This window comes from Euprymna scolopes, chromosome 16 (genome assembly GCF_053919585.1).
Source record: "Euprymna scolopes isolate OS-2025 chromosome 16, ASM5391958v1, whole genome shotgun sequence".
NCBI lineage: Eukaryota > Metazoa > Mollusca > Cephalopoda > Sepiida > Sepiolidae > Euprymna > Euprymna scolopes.
In genome coordinates this window covers 73,363,589-73,379,367 of record NC_136497.1, presented here as the reverse complement: position 1 = coordinate 73,379,367, position 15,779 = coordinate 73,363,589, and positions in this window count along the sequence as shown.

Below are 15,779 nucleotides of genomic sequence, written 5' to 3'. Positions count from 1 at the left end.
TACCGCGCTTAATACCAGTTACACAATGGACACGAGAGTCTGCATTCACTTTCAGGATGCAAGGATTGTTCACATGTTAGACAGACGTTTAATTTTACTTTGGAAACGTGTTTCTTACTTTGCCATTGTCAAATGTACAGTACAAAAAAAAGATGGAGAAAGTAGTCTTTATAAAGTTGAAGAAATTGCTTTTTTTTTCTTCAGACAAGCAGTTATTTTTTTTTAAATGTTCTTTTGCTATTTTGAGACAAAATTCTTCCCGGTATCAACAACAAAAAAAGTAATAATGCCAACGATGATCATAAGAGCATTAGTATTTGTGTGTTAAAAATATATTGGAATGAAAAATTGATTGTAAGAGAAAATTGATGGTATGATGTATCAAGAAACAAATTAGTACCAGCAGCAAAAAAAAAAGAAAAAGAAAATACAAATAAAATAAAAAAGAAAAAATACTACCACAGCTATTGATTATCATTTTTGTTGCTGTTAAGGATTATTCATTCATTTCGTATAAATCAGATTATCTTTGTTGGCATTTGTTTCCCTGATATCTTTCTAGTTAGAATTCTTTTTAGAACAAATTTGAATACTCACGAGAATGACCATGTGAAGGGTGCCAAAATCTTCAAGTGCAAATGTTTCTGTGAAACGAAATGGATTAACATTTGGCATGCCCATGTTATGAGTCCAAGTCGTTAACCACTTCGCCACCGTCATCTCCCTTACCGCTGATGATGTTTGTCCATCGCTTGTGAAGATGCCCGTGATCGTGTAGTTATTTCGAGGGTCTATAGATGGCTCGTTTGCCCAATCTCAGCTCTGAAGTATTTCTAGCATATAGCGCACCTACGGAATTATTCTGTAGAAGAGGTGCTCATCGTGTGAAATTCAGCAATTGTGGTTCCCTTGTGGCTTACAATACGCCCGGAACATCTGTTTTGAACTGGGTTTTGCTACAAGTTGGAATACAAACCGAACTGTTTGAGAGACACCTGCAAGCTGTCCTCCTTAAGCAACCTACTACTACTACTACTACTACTACTATACTACTACTGCTGCTAATACTGCTGCTGCTGATGATGATGCTGATGATGATGATGATTGAAAAGTCTCATTGACATTCAGATTTCAGGAAGTTTCACCGACAGTTATCAGCAAGTCACTGGTAAAAATATATTAGAGAATAAAGACGTCACCCCTTATCGAGGCGCAGAGTAAAATTTTAACTGCGTCTCTAAGAAGATCATTTACCATTTTTTTTTTTTTTTTGCAAAGGAGTCACCATTTATCAAAGCCCGGAGGCAACTCGAGGATAAGGGATAATGAGTGCACAGTAGTAAATGGGACAATATCGTAGTAATAATTATCTGTGGAAATTTGGTAAATTGGATTTTTAAAGGAGGCGGTTCATCAAGAACTTGTTCATGTTGGACTTGAAGACACCATGTTTTAGTCAGTTTAAAAGTAGAAAAACGGAAGAGAGTTCCACAGGCGTGCAGTTCTAAGAAAGAAGCTTTGTTCATGGAATCTACATTTAGGTATACTAATAGAGATCATTTGAAGAAGATGTCCTGAGCCTTCACCACAGCTTGCAAGTGAGGCATGAACCCGGAGCTTTCGTTGTATCCTTCTGACCACCAATTTGATCCTGGCAATCAACTCAATTTTATGATGCAATTGGTATCTTTTTCAACTGCGTCGCACATGCAATAATCTATGGGGTTTCAATCAGAACAATTGGGAAAGAAACAATTATTGGAACTGGTAACATCATGTAAGTTATTATACAGATACTTTTGCGTATTTTTTCAGGAAGTTGAGTTCTGCTGCCACACGTATGGCCTTCTTTTTGAAGCGATTGTCTCCACCCAGCATTTGAAAACAGTGGAGAGAAACTCAATATAACCATCAGAATTGAGTTGCTTGACTTTCGTTAGGCAATTCTCTTGGATATTGTCAGTGAGTAAGTGGAATATGTGAAACTCTAGTCTCTTCTGAAGTAATCTTCTTCGGTTGCAATACACTTGTTGTAACGTTCCAAGAACTTCTGGAAGGCCCCAATTAAGTCTTCATGCGTGAGCGTATCAATGACCCTCATCACAGCCTCTTTCATCGCATAGCGGTGCCAAGAGCCTCAATTGATTGAAGTTTTTATGGGCCGTTCTTTAATGGGTCTTTAGCCAGTTAAAAGAGTTTTAAGGGATCAAAAAGTGCTTAAAATTGAAAAAAATCGCTATACGTTTTATACATTCATCTTAGTTTATTATTTATTTATGCGTGTCACGTCGCTACAGTGATAACATGACCAGCTTTGAATGCTACAGTGTTGCCTTCAGTTTCAACTCTAGTTGATGACAACGAAATGCTGTTTGGTTACTTTTGAAATCACGACTCTATAATAATATATACGAAATTTCGACAAATTATAATATCATATTTAAGCGTATTTTACGACCGAGCAAAGCCGGGCGCTCCCCTCCCCCACAAGTATTAATATATGTTTGTTCGACATAATACCATTCTCCTAGGATGTATGTGCCCCCACTCCGAAGGGTGACAGTATTGTAACATATATACGTTCGTCATGATACAATCCTCCCAGGCGTTAGCTCTTCCTGAGAAGTAATGGTAGTTTAGTATAGGTTCGTTTGTAATGATACTACCTTCTAAGACATTATCACCCGCTGAAGGATGGAAAGTAGTGTAATATATATTCGTTAATCATGATACCGTCCTACCAAGCATTACATTGGAGGTGAAGGTAGTGTGATATATGTTCGCTTGTTATAATATCGTACTTCCAGGCATTATTTCCCCCTGGACGGTGAGGGTAGTGTAGTATATGTTCGTTATTTATTATACCTTCCTCCCAGGCTTTATGTCCTACTGAGCTACTGAGGGATGAGATTAGTGTAACATATGTTCCGTCGTCATGATACCATACTCCCGATTTTACCTCCTCCTGGGAGAGGGATGAGGGTAATGTAGTATATGTTCGTTCATCATTATACCGTTTTTCAGACGTCACTTCCTCCGGAGTGTTCAAAAAGTGTAGTACATGTTCATTCATCATGATACCATTCTCCCAAGCATTATCTTTTTCTGGGAGATGACGCTAGTGTACTATGTCTTCATAAATTATGATACCATCCTTCCAAGTTTGACCACCTCCTTGGGATGGAGTATTGTAGCATGTATACGCTTGTCATACTATCATCTCCCCAAGCATTACCTCCCCCTTGAAGGTGAGATTAGTGTAGTATATATTCGCTCAAAATAATACCATCCTCCCAGAATCTCCTCCTTAGGAGTGAGGATAATGTAATATATTCGGCCATCATGATAACATCCTCCCAGGTATTATCTCATTGTGGTGGTAGGGGTTGTGTAGTATATGTTCGTTCATCATGATACTCTTCTACCAGGCATTATCTCCACCTGAGAGTGCTGTATTGTAGTATATGTTTATTCGTTATGATACGGTATCCCAGACATTACCTCCTCTTGGGCGTGAGGGTAGTATAGTCTATGTTCATTCGTCATGATACCATCCTCCCAAACATTACCTCATCCTGGCAGTGAGGGTAGTACAGTATAGATTCGTTCATCATGATACCATACTTCTAATATCACGTCCTCCTATAAGTAAGAATTGTATAGAATACGTTAGTCATCATACAATCCTCCTATGCATAACCTCCTCCTATAGATGGGGAAGTGTATCTGCTCCTCATGATACCATTCGACCAGGTATCATCTTCTTTATTCAGAGGATACAGTGTATTATCTGTCCGTTCGGTTTGATATAATCCTGCCCAGCATTACATCTTCTTGACAGTGCAGTGTAATATCTGTTGGTTATGACACCGTCTGCCCATGCATTATCTCCTACTCGGCATGGGGAGGGGCAATATAGTATATCTGTTCGTCATGATATTTTATCAGCCTAGCAAAATATGCTTCGTTTGCGCGCATGTACATTTACTAGTGAAAATAGCAATGTTGAATTTCTTTTTATTTAGTACATTTTTACTTTTTTTTAAATCTTAGTTTTCTTTTTAATATTATTTTGTTGAATCATGTTCTGTAAATGTTGGCTATTTTCTAAATGGACTATGAAGTTCGTTTTTTTTTTTTTTTTTTTTTGTCTGTGAAAACTAAAGCTGAAAAGCGCACAGCATCAAGGGAACCTGACAGATGTAGATGCTTTTATTATCTACTTACCAAAAACATTCAGCTTCCTTAATTCGCTCACCGCTAACATTTTGCCTATATTCACTGACAAATGGAAACATCAGACTAACAAAATAACACTTTTTATCTTTGAGAAAATTTATTTTGTGGGCGAGTTAAAATGAGAAATATTTTCTCCTTAGTGTTTCGTCAATCTTTGATGAAAAAAAAAACACATATAAGCAAACCCATTCAACCCCCATATATATATATATATATATATATATATATATATATATATATATATATATATATATATATATATATATATATAAACACACGTACACTCCCCATATATACGTATTGCCTACTGAGGAAAAGTTGGATGCCTACTGGAGAGAACTTAATAGCTTACTACGCACTATTCTCGAATATCTAAGGTCTCTCTGTACAGGGGTTTGTCAGGATAATCTGGCTTAAGGATACGTTTCCCTACAAGTAAAACCTGACTATATATCTCAAATCACTTTGTGTTAGCAGACTAAATTAGATGTCCTTTGTGGGGCTGTAGTTGACTGGTGGATATATTATATATATATCCCCCAGTCGTATAAAATATGAAAAATGAATTGAATTGAGAAAGAAACGAACAACGTGTTAAATTGAATTAAACGAACTAGAATTTATTTAATGAAGAAACAAATGAAAGAAAAAGGTACAGCACGTGTTTAGTTTGGCGTGCGTCTCTCGCTGTTAACTGGTGAGAAGGAAAGTCTATTGTTGTAAAGAGAGAGAGAGAGAGAGAGAGAGAGAGAGAGAGAGAGAGAGAGAGAGAGAGAGAGAGAGAGCCAATCCAGGCCATGGAGATAGAAAGCGTGTAAGGTGTATGTACTGTCAGTTGGCTCTAGTCCCACACATAGTAGCAGGTGACGTGAGGCGCGCGGGCGCGCGCCCCAAACGGAGCGATTGGTCCATCGACCGCCCAGGTCGGAAGCCGAATCGAAAAAAAGGAAACAGCTCAGGTCTCTTGCTTTTGTAGTTGTTCCGGTGGTCTTTTGCGCATGTGTGGATTTTCTTTAAAGGGAAGTGACGTTGCCCATGTTTGCGTAGGTGTGCGCGTATATGTGCGTACATGTGTGTACGTTAGCGTGTGCGTGTATGCACGTGAATGTGAGTGTATGTACGTGAACGTGAATATATGTACGTGTGTGTACGTGCGCACGTATGTTTATGTGCGCGTATGTGTATGACAAGAAACGTGGTTTGAAATTGTGCACGTTCTCCTAGTTATGTTCCATCAAGAACGAAGCTAGATAGTCCAACAGACACGATGAAATCTCGCCAGTAAGACAAAGAGACCACACGAAAGCTATACTATAACATATATAAATGGTCAGTTGGGGAGAGGAAAAATTATGTTCTAAACTTGTTTAACAACTCAGTATTTGAAACGTAACAGGGAACTTTAATGGATCATTCGAATATCTATGTATTTGATACAGAGATCAATTGCTAGATTCAGTAAAGAGGCCGCTTCATTTCTGAGAACTTCGGCTAAAGTAAACTGAAACAGAAAGACATAAGAACAAAGAAAAAAAGTTTGAACAGAATTGGTTGCAACAGCACATTTTAGATAAACGGCTCAATATTTTTTCGGATAGAGCTATATCAATAATGACTGAGAATCAGTTAAACAACAAACGACGAATAATGAGAAAAGAAAAATGAAATATACAATAAATAAATGTTACCATATCGAACAAAATTAACTTTTCTACCTGCCTGCCTTATTTGCTTATGTTTTTATGTAGTTTTAAAGGCTATATATTTCATCACAAATATTCACTTGGTAGCCTACAAGATGGTCGTCGACAATCTTCTGCATTGTTTCCTATGTTAGCGGCCATCTTGTTTGTTAATAACTCGTAAAAAGGAACATTTTCAATGACATAAGAAGCATTTAAAACTACTTAAAATTAAACAAATTAGCCGGGTAAGTAAGAAAGTAACTTTTATTTGCTATGTAAACATTTATTTTTAGATTTATTTTCATTTTTTTACCCTTTTTTCGTTTGTATTTATCGTAAGACTTTACTGCAGTTTTACGGTATTGCCAATTCTCAAAAATCTATTTTACTTATATTCATGAGAGTATATAAACTTGCTCCTATTCACATAAAAATATGATATATTAGTTTGCGTTTCAAGAGAGAAGTTTTGTGGTCAGTCCAAGCAATGTGAGTGAATAAATAGTAGTTCGGTCTTGTAAAGAAAAAAGAGGAAGAAATGCGGCAAGCGTCATCTATTATTACTACCGGTACCTATCTCAGTTCGCATAAGTCATAGTCTCTGATTGGACAAACCTGAGTCGGTTAAATGCCTGCGCCAATCATGGCCCAGCTTAGAAGTTACGCACATATTTGATACAAAACTAAGTACAGCTTCTCACTTTTGTTGCTGCTGTTACTTGTAGCTGCTACTGCCACTTCTTTAAGTATATTATATTAAACGTTTTAGCTCCTTAAAAACGGGTAAAAGTTATAGCCAGTTGACTTAGAAGAAGTGCTTTATGCTAAACGTCTATAGTAAATGTGGTATTGTGGTGCCTAATCCATATCAATCCCTATTAATGTCTAACTGTGCATCGAATGGATATCATAATACTTAGTTAGCTGCAATTTATCACAACAATTATCCATAAAAAATTGCAGCCAAATCTACAAAGTAGTTTCTGAGAGAAATTGGAATGAACAGACAAACAAACAGACGGACTAAGAGACAGTGTTTGTTCTCCAAATGAACGTTATAACCATGTAAAGAAAACTGAACAGGAAATACCCGATATGCTATATACCTTAGGCCGGGAATGTCAGCTTCCTCTGAAGGAAAAATTTTACAGTGAATATCAAGTTCACGAGCAATCTCCTGCCGCTATGAAGCATGTATATTCAGGTAATGGGAAGATAATATCCAGTGCCTAGTATTCCTAAATGGTCACCTATTCGGGAAGTGGCCAATATCCACATCGTTTAGCTTTAACGATCTACTGAGAACCGACGTGTCAACACAATTACACTATATATGAAAGGAGAGGAAATGTTTTATTCTGTGATCAAGTCCAACGTAAACAAGTTCTTGATGAGCCGTTCGCTTAAGTAATTAAGTTTCCACTACTAACTATCACTACGATATTGTCCCATTGACTACTGTACACTCACTGCACCGATCATACAAAACAACAAAAGTGGAATACATCGGGGAAACTACATATGACAATATGAAAATTGCATTTCTGTAAAATGATGATCTACCCTCTATTAGTGCTGTGTGAACCGTTCATCCAAGCGTAGTTATGGAGTCTCCTAAGTGCCAGAAACGCCTGTTGTAAAATTTACAAAAGTAACTTTCACTGTTAGTAAAGTCGTTTACGACTGCATGCTTACGGATAATTTTTTAAGTTACCAGTTTAGAGGGTGTGATATTATATAGGAAAATATCGTTTGAATATTCTGTGCTATTACTATGTAAGAACGTTTCGGGGGGGGGCACAATAATGTGTTGGACGCTTGATCAGCGTTTTTCCCTATATTTTCATGTTCGACGCTTGGGCAGCGTCAGCTTATGTTCAATATACAAGTATGATTAAAACATAACTTGCATTAACATTATTTTAATTATAGACGAGAGTATGAAATAACTTTAGAAACAAAAATTATTAGGAAATACGGCTGAACTCCCGATGAAATAATGTCCATTGAAAATATATATAAACGAGGTCTGCGCATGCTGCGTGCGTGTGTCTGTGCACAGGGTTTGCTATGGAACTGCGTCTACAAGAATGTATTCAACATAGTCTGAGTAGAAGTAAGTGTGTGTAAGTAATAAGGAGAGATATCTTATGTGCCGTGTTAAGTGCGTGTGCACACATGGAGGACGGATGTCCATTCAGAATTTGTATAAGAAAGCCTGTAAATGGTGATATTATGACACTGAGTTCACGAGAATATGGTCAACTGGGTAAAAAGATGTATGTGTAATTTAGATCTGTAAATGCAGAAATGTCTTACGTACCAGCATTGGGTGTTTGTGTCTCAGCGAACACGTGGTGAGTTTATAGCAGTCAGTAGAGCGAAGAGGTCGTTGTATGAATGTGTCCTCAGTTGAGGTCAGATGAAAAAAAAAAAATTCTGTCCATGCAGCGCTTTGTATATTGCAAACGTAACGCAACTTGGAGTTTCCAAAGGGTAGACAACCCAGGCTTGAAAACGGCCCCTATAATAAAAAATACTTACACGGATGCAAATTACAAAGCCGTGGCGCAAGCATGACCTCACGGTAGGATAGATAGAGAGAAGGAAAGGAAAAGGCGAAAGGAAAAAAAAAAACGTGTCGACACGGGATGGCATTTTTTCACTGCATATCGGTACAACGGGAACTTTTAAACAAGATGCAGATTCATTTATTTTCTGAATTTTTAAAAGATTTACGGACGAGCATATTGTCGCTGGCTTGCAAAATGGTGTTAGGTGGCTTGACATGAAAACGACCGGCAGTAAATTCATTTTTTTTTCAACTCAAAAAATACCTCGTGCTCAATTTCTTTCATTTGTTTCTTTGCGAAACTCTACATATAAAGTACGGAAGATTATTTGGAACAGTTAGAAAAGCCGTACTCCGTTACACCCCTAGTATGAGTCGTTGTAATTGTGTTTTAGAGGTGTAATGTTACAAATTTAGAGGGGTAATGTTACAAATTCCAGCACGCTCAAAATTGAATGTTATTTTGACAATTTTCCTATTTGTTTATTATGTTCGTCATTTTTCCCGAGCAATGCCGACAAACAGGTACAAAACTAATATGTCTAAGCATAATTTGTTGATCTTCGTTCAAAATATCGATTATTATCAGGTATTATCAATTATAAATGGAGATCCAACTGATTACATAAGAATGACAATAGGACATATCTCTCTCTCTTTCTCTCTCTCTCTCTCTCTCTCTCTAAATATATATATATATATATATATATATGTGTGTGTGTGTGTGTGTGTGTGTGCGTGTGTGTACGCGCATGAGTGTGTGTGTTTGAGAGCCAGCTGGTTATTACAACATTACGGTCATTTTGCTTAATAAATTATTGTTGGAACTTCTCTCTTTATAAAGCTATTCAGTCATTGCTTAAGTCATCTCTTTAGCAAAGTTTGCACAATATTTAAAAAAAATACTAGTGATCAATCTCAGTATAGACCAATCAATCCCATGTGTGTAGTGAGTATGTTGTTTGAATCTGTAATAAATAAATAAGTTGTCAAATATCTCGGCAAAAGCAGTCTATTTAGTAACAAGCAATGCTGATTTCGTCCTGCCGGATTGACTGCTAATAGGATCAGTAAATAACTCAGCGGGGTTTTGTTTCTAGTGCAATAGGTATTGGTATAGTAAGTGTGAATGTGAATAAATCTAAAGTTGATAGTATCAACGTGACTCAAGTATCTATTGTAGGGACCATCTTATTACTGACCTTCATCACTGTTCTTCCAACTCATATTAAGAGATGATTTGATGATATCTGTGCAGACGACACAACTGTCTGTGGCAACACTTAAAAGAGCATTAGTGATCAAGACCTTGCTGACTCTCTCGCTCTCCTTTCTGCTATGTGCACGTGGTGAAATGAGAGAAGAACTGACTTGCTATATTTAACACTCTAAAACTAAGTTTTTCTCCTTTCAGCACCAACGCCCATATCCTTACATTTTGCCAGCTGAAAGAAATGGTTCTCTCCTTAAGAGAATCTTTTTTAATCACTCTAGATATAAAGTGAAATATTTATAGCCAATTTGTTGCTAATAATGCTGGAAAAATAGTTGGATTGTTCTACTGCTCTAGAAAAGAGAATTGAGAACACACTTTCTTGCTTTGATAAAATACGATTTCACAATCTGCTGTTTCATATAACTCCTTTATTACGGAAGAGAAGTTTAGGGAAAGTGCACGAATGAACTCTAATATCTGCTTCCTATTTTGTATTGCATTCACAGCAATAACCGTCTTATTACTGCAACTGCAAAGAAATTTAATTTCCTCTTTCGTGTGCTTAACATCAAACGGAATCTTGTAATACAAAAAGAAAAGGTATGTTAAGAGTAAAATAGTTCAAGAATTTATTGAATGAATCGCATACACTCCCGTGCTTCAGTATTAAATATCCGCGAAATGTTAATCTCACCTGTCTGTTTAAATGTACGTATGTATGTATGTATATATGTATGTATGTATGTATTCCTAAAACCTTCGACAGAGGCAACGGATTTTCACGGGATTGGTATCCTTTTGAAATCCGACCCTTCGGACGACATATATAAAAAAAATTAATTTTCTTTCACCCTCGCTGGGCAATTTTCTACAAGGAGGGTCGTTTTTTTTGTATTTTTTACGTTGCTATATTTTACAAGTCATCGTATCGGTTGGAATGATTTTACTAATTTCAACGTTCCGAATCTCCGCATGCGCGTCACAGGTTCGAGCTTGCCTGCCTACTAACACCGTCCCTTTTTCCCTCAACACACACCTCCAAACACCCGGGAAACGCCGGGAACTCAGCCCAGTCTGCCATAAATAGCAGTTTGTTTTACACTAAAAATGGATAATTTTCAGTAGTTATTGTGTTTCAGTATTAAACATCCGCCTCCACACCCAACGGTTAGTATACCATAAATCGCAGTCTGTCTGAAATGAAAGGTGTAGAATGAATAATTCTCAATAGGTATTGCATTAAATACTAAAACAAAAATTGATATGCCGTAAATAGCCATTTACTGGATTAGTTTATTATGAATAATTTACTGTAGGTGTTGTATAGAATTAAATAGGGAATCAATTTAAAAAGCAAAGACTAAACTATATAGAAGTCGAATAGAATAATGCTAATCTTATTTGGACATTTCATTCAATTTGCAAAACTTTGTCAAGAAAAAGTATTTGTTGAGTTCTAGCAGATACACATAAAGTTGAAAGTAATGCTGGTGGAAATGAAAGCCAAAATGCGTTGTGGATGAAGTAAGAGAGAGCGTTAAGGTGAGGGGGGTAAGTTTAGCGATCTCGAAAACTATGATAATGGGGCTGGAAAGATTTGGTAGACCATTAGGGACAGTAGAAGGTCGATATTGAGTTTACTTTCAACAGACTCATAACTGCCCTTCCCCAGATTGTGTCATTTAGTCCTCACATTCCATAAGCGATGTTTCTGATAAAGGAGGCAAGAATTGCTGTTTTCTGGGTTGCAATCTATTCATCTCGCACTGATCATTGGCTGGTTTTTGACATTGGAGTAATAGTTTTTTAGCTCATTACATCATGTGGCTTTATACCTTGTCTGGAGCGATATCCATAAAATTGCTTTATTCTTTCAATGTTACTATACCAATACATCGCCTTAAATTTCGCTAATATAAGGAGATGTGCACAACAGCAGACTTCATTGGTATGGTCACATTAGAAGAATGGATAGGAGTTATTGGATTAGTTCCAGAGTTAAATGTAGCGCTACAAAACCCAAAAAAGAATAATTGAATAAGTAAGGATGGATTCAAGAGGAAGAAGAACAAATAGACACTTGTCCGGAGAAGTCAGTTTCTAATAGCCGCCTAACATGCCAGCATGTAAAACGAGAGCCTAACCGAATATGATGGTATTATTGAGATTATTTTGGGATGATTTTTCTTTCACGCAATCTTTAAATATTGACTCCTGTTTTCCATGTGAGCATACTATGCGGATAACTTGGCATTAAATAAACTCGAAAAGATTGATCTGCTATAAAACAGACGAACAAAACAAAACTCTATATATCTAGTCAAATGTGACCACCAGTCTCATTCGTTCGTGTTTGTAAGTTTTAATACTGAATGGCTTTCGGGTAGATTTGTAGAGGCCGGGGTTTCTCGTTAACAGGGCCAATTGCTGACAAACATGTGTTCTTGGTATCTTCTAATGATGCAAGGCAGTCGAATGAAAAGCTTTCCGTTGCCATTAGCGATGAAAGCTAATTAAAATGATAATAAATTATGGAAATGGATAAAAAATTCAGAAAGAGAGAGAGAGAGAGAGAGAGAGAGAGAGGATGAGAGACAGAGAGAAATAAATAAAAAGAGAAAGATAGAAATAGAGAGATATAGCGATTGCGTGGGGGGGTGAAAGAACAAGTAATATTGACAGAAAGATAATAATATAGACAAAGTGAATATAGGAATAAAAGAAAAATCTAATGAGAAAATAAGATATGAATAAATAGGGGGAGGAAGAGACCGACATATATATAGATATACAGGGTGACACTAAAATTGTTTCCATAGAAAAGACGACATGATTCCAGTTCCGTTTGATGAAAACTCGTTTTCTTTCTTTTTTTATTGCAGACCTCTACAAGTTGGTCAGTTGTGTATAAATCCTAAAAGCGGTAGGAGCTTTCTATTATGTCTAAAAGTGATAAAATGTTCAAGGAGCGAGATTGGAGATGCGCCGTTTTATCCTCTCTACCGATCCAAGTTATGACAACAGGACCATTGCCAATACCATACATCACTAGATTGCCACGAAATACAGAGATGTGCCCAGGATTATTAAAGCAAAGTTTCCGGTTTATGGTCTTTGGTATAGTTTCAATTAAGGGCCACATCATGCCACCTCACATCTTCGAAGTTTTTTTTTTTTTTTTTTACACAGTGATCACCACTTATCAAGGCCCGGAAGCCACTCAGGGATAAGGGTTATTGCAAGTACATTACGTTAGTGTGGAGATTTGATGAAGTGTTTAATAAGGGGGGCGGTTCATTAGGAATTTGTTAACATTGGACTTGAAGACATCCAAGTTGTAGTCCGGAGGGAAGCAGGCAGACGGAACAGAGTTCCACAGGCGTGCAGTTCTAAGAAAGAAGCTTTGTTCATGGAATCCGCGTTTTGATTTAGGCACATATATAGAGTGGGGGAAATTTTTCACGGTGGATTCAGCTAGACGGGTGTTTTTTGTGAAAGATTGGCGAAGGGGGACCAGGGATTGGAGTTCAGACGAGCACCTGCCATGAAAATAACGATAAAACAGGGATAGGCTCGCAACGTCTCTTCTGTGGGAGAGAGGTTGCAGGGTAGAGAAAAGGGCATCCCCCACTAAACCACGGTGTCTGCTTGAAAGTCAACACCAAAGTGTACCTGGATGTGTAGAAAGGTGTGGTGATCCCCTAGTGCAATCAGGTGGACTTGGCAGACCCTGGGTGTGGCAGCAGGACTCAGCGTCGGCCTACGTCCAAAGCTTGGCTTCAGAAGGAGTGCTACGACATTGTACTCTTCTATCCCTGGCTTCCATCCTTCTCCCGACCTGACCCCGCTTGACTTCGTTTGGTCATACGTCGAGAACATCACTAACATGACCTCGCACAACGCCAAAGCCAGCCTGATCGCCGTCATCTGCCGAGTATTCGCCCAGTTCCGGACCCATATCGAGGCGGTCATTGAGGCTAAAGGCGGCTACATTGAATAGATGTCAGCTCTACTACATAATCAAGTTAACTGAATTGATTTTTTTAATAAAAGTTTTAAAATAAATTTGTAGCGTTGTTTTCTTTAGGGCGACACTTTTATCGTTCCATCTTTGTATATATGTATAGTTTTGTGTAGGCAAGGTGCATCAAAACCTTTTACTCACTCTTGAACTGTTATTAGCGTTGTTTCGAATATAATGGTCATCAATTTGAATATTTGCATGCATGCGTCTTCAAATACACTTGTCTTCTGTATTCGAAGTTATTCCATTTCACTCTATATAGAAGTTTCATCCTCATTTGAAGAGTGAGTATATGTGTACGCTTTTCTTTTTGAGAAAACCTATGCCCCCGCACTGATGAGCTGTGATTCAGCGAAACAGTACTGTATGTGGGTGACCATAATGCTCCCTATCTTGGGTTGAGCATATTGGGAAGTGATATACAAATTGCTATTAGCGTAATAAGTGATGCTTTTTGTTTAAACAAATCGAGCTTAGGCATTTGGACGATATCAAACCACCGTTAATTGACTACCCGCACAGCAGCTGCCGAATAGAGTAATTGTTAGAAGCCTTGAGTGTCGTTTAGGCGGTCGGGTTCCGATCCTGGCTTGAGGTAGTTGTCTGTCTAGCCGCACTAATGAGCTGTGATACAGCGAAACAGTACTGTATGTGGATGTCTATAAATATATATATATATATATATATATATATATATATATATAAATATATATATTTATATATAACGATAATCTTATTTCATAAAAAAAATACCTACAATTATTTTTATACTTACAAACACTAGTGTTCCATACTTACGTAATCACCAGTAGGACAGTGGAACAGTGTTCCACAGGCGAACAGTTCAGGGGAAGAAACTTTGTTCATGTATTCTGTGTTTAGATTTGTTCACAGATGGAGTGGGGGAAACCGTTTATAGTGGTTGTAGTTAGTTTTGTGAAAAATTGGCAAGGGGGACCACAGAGTTCAGTTGTTCATATAGTCCAGTCGAGCACTTGTCATGAAAATAACGATCGAGCAAAGACAGCCTCGCAACGTTCTTTCAGTGGGAAATAAGCCGCAGGGAAGAGAAAAGGTTTTGAAGTGGAGTTTGAACTCTATCAAGGCTAGATAGGGCGCGCTGTACAGCTTCTGCCCAGATGTGGCAAAGGTACGCTGTGTTATGGTGTACCTCGTTCTTATACAGATAGAGGAATGCATCGGCAGTGAGATCCAACCATTTTCCCAGCAGTTTAGCAACAAATTTGATCTATGTGTTCCATTTCAGATCAAGAATAAGGGCCAGTTTCAGAAGCTTTTCAAGACAAAAGGCTTCCCTAAGCTATTCATTAGAAATACTTTGCTTAGGTGGAAAAAAATGCATAACAATATAATGCTACAAGAAGCAAAAAAGTTAATAGAAGATTTAAGCCTGCATGTTTGTTCCGGCAGCCATTTGTATTCATATATATATATATATATATATATATATATATATATATATATATATATATATATATATATATATATGTGTGTGTGTGTGTGTGTGTGGATATATATATATATATATATATATATATATATATATATAGTAAAAAATTAACCTGAAAAATTAAATATATTTAATTAGGATACAAAAAACTCTACCCGGTAAAGAGGGGCAAATTCTCGAATAAAAAAATAAGGAGTAAAGTTGCATGGAAACTTTATTACATTATCAGTTCTATAACGATTAAAAAACAAGAGCACAGAGAAGAAATCTCTTCAGACCATGACATTTCGAAGCTAAGAAGAGGAAAAAAATCGGAATAATACAAAATGAAATGTAAAACGATTACACCGACTTTAAAAACATTTCGATAAGAAACGAAAACTATGCAGGGGTGATATAAAGGAGTAAAAACGAAGAGCGTCAGAAGAAAGTTAAAAAAATATAGCAGATTTGGGAAGGAAATCACCAGGAACAAAAATATAAGAAACTAGAAATATATATATATATATATATATATATATATATATATATATATATATATATATATATATTTATTTATATTTATATATATA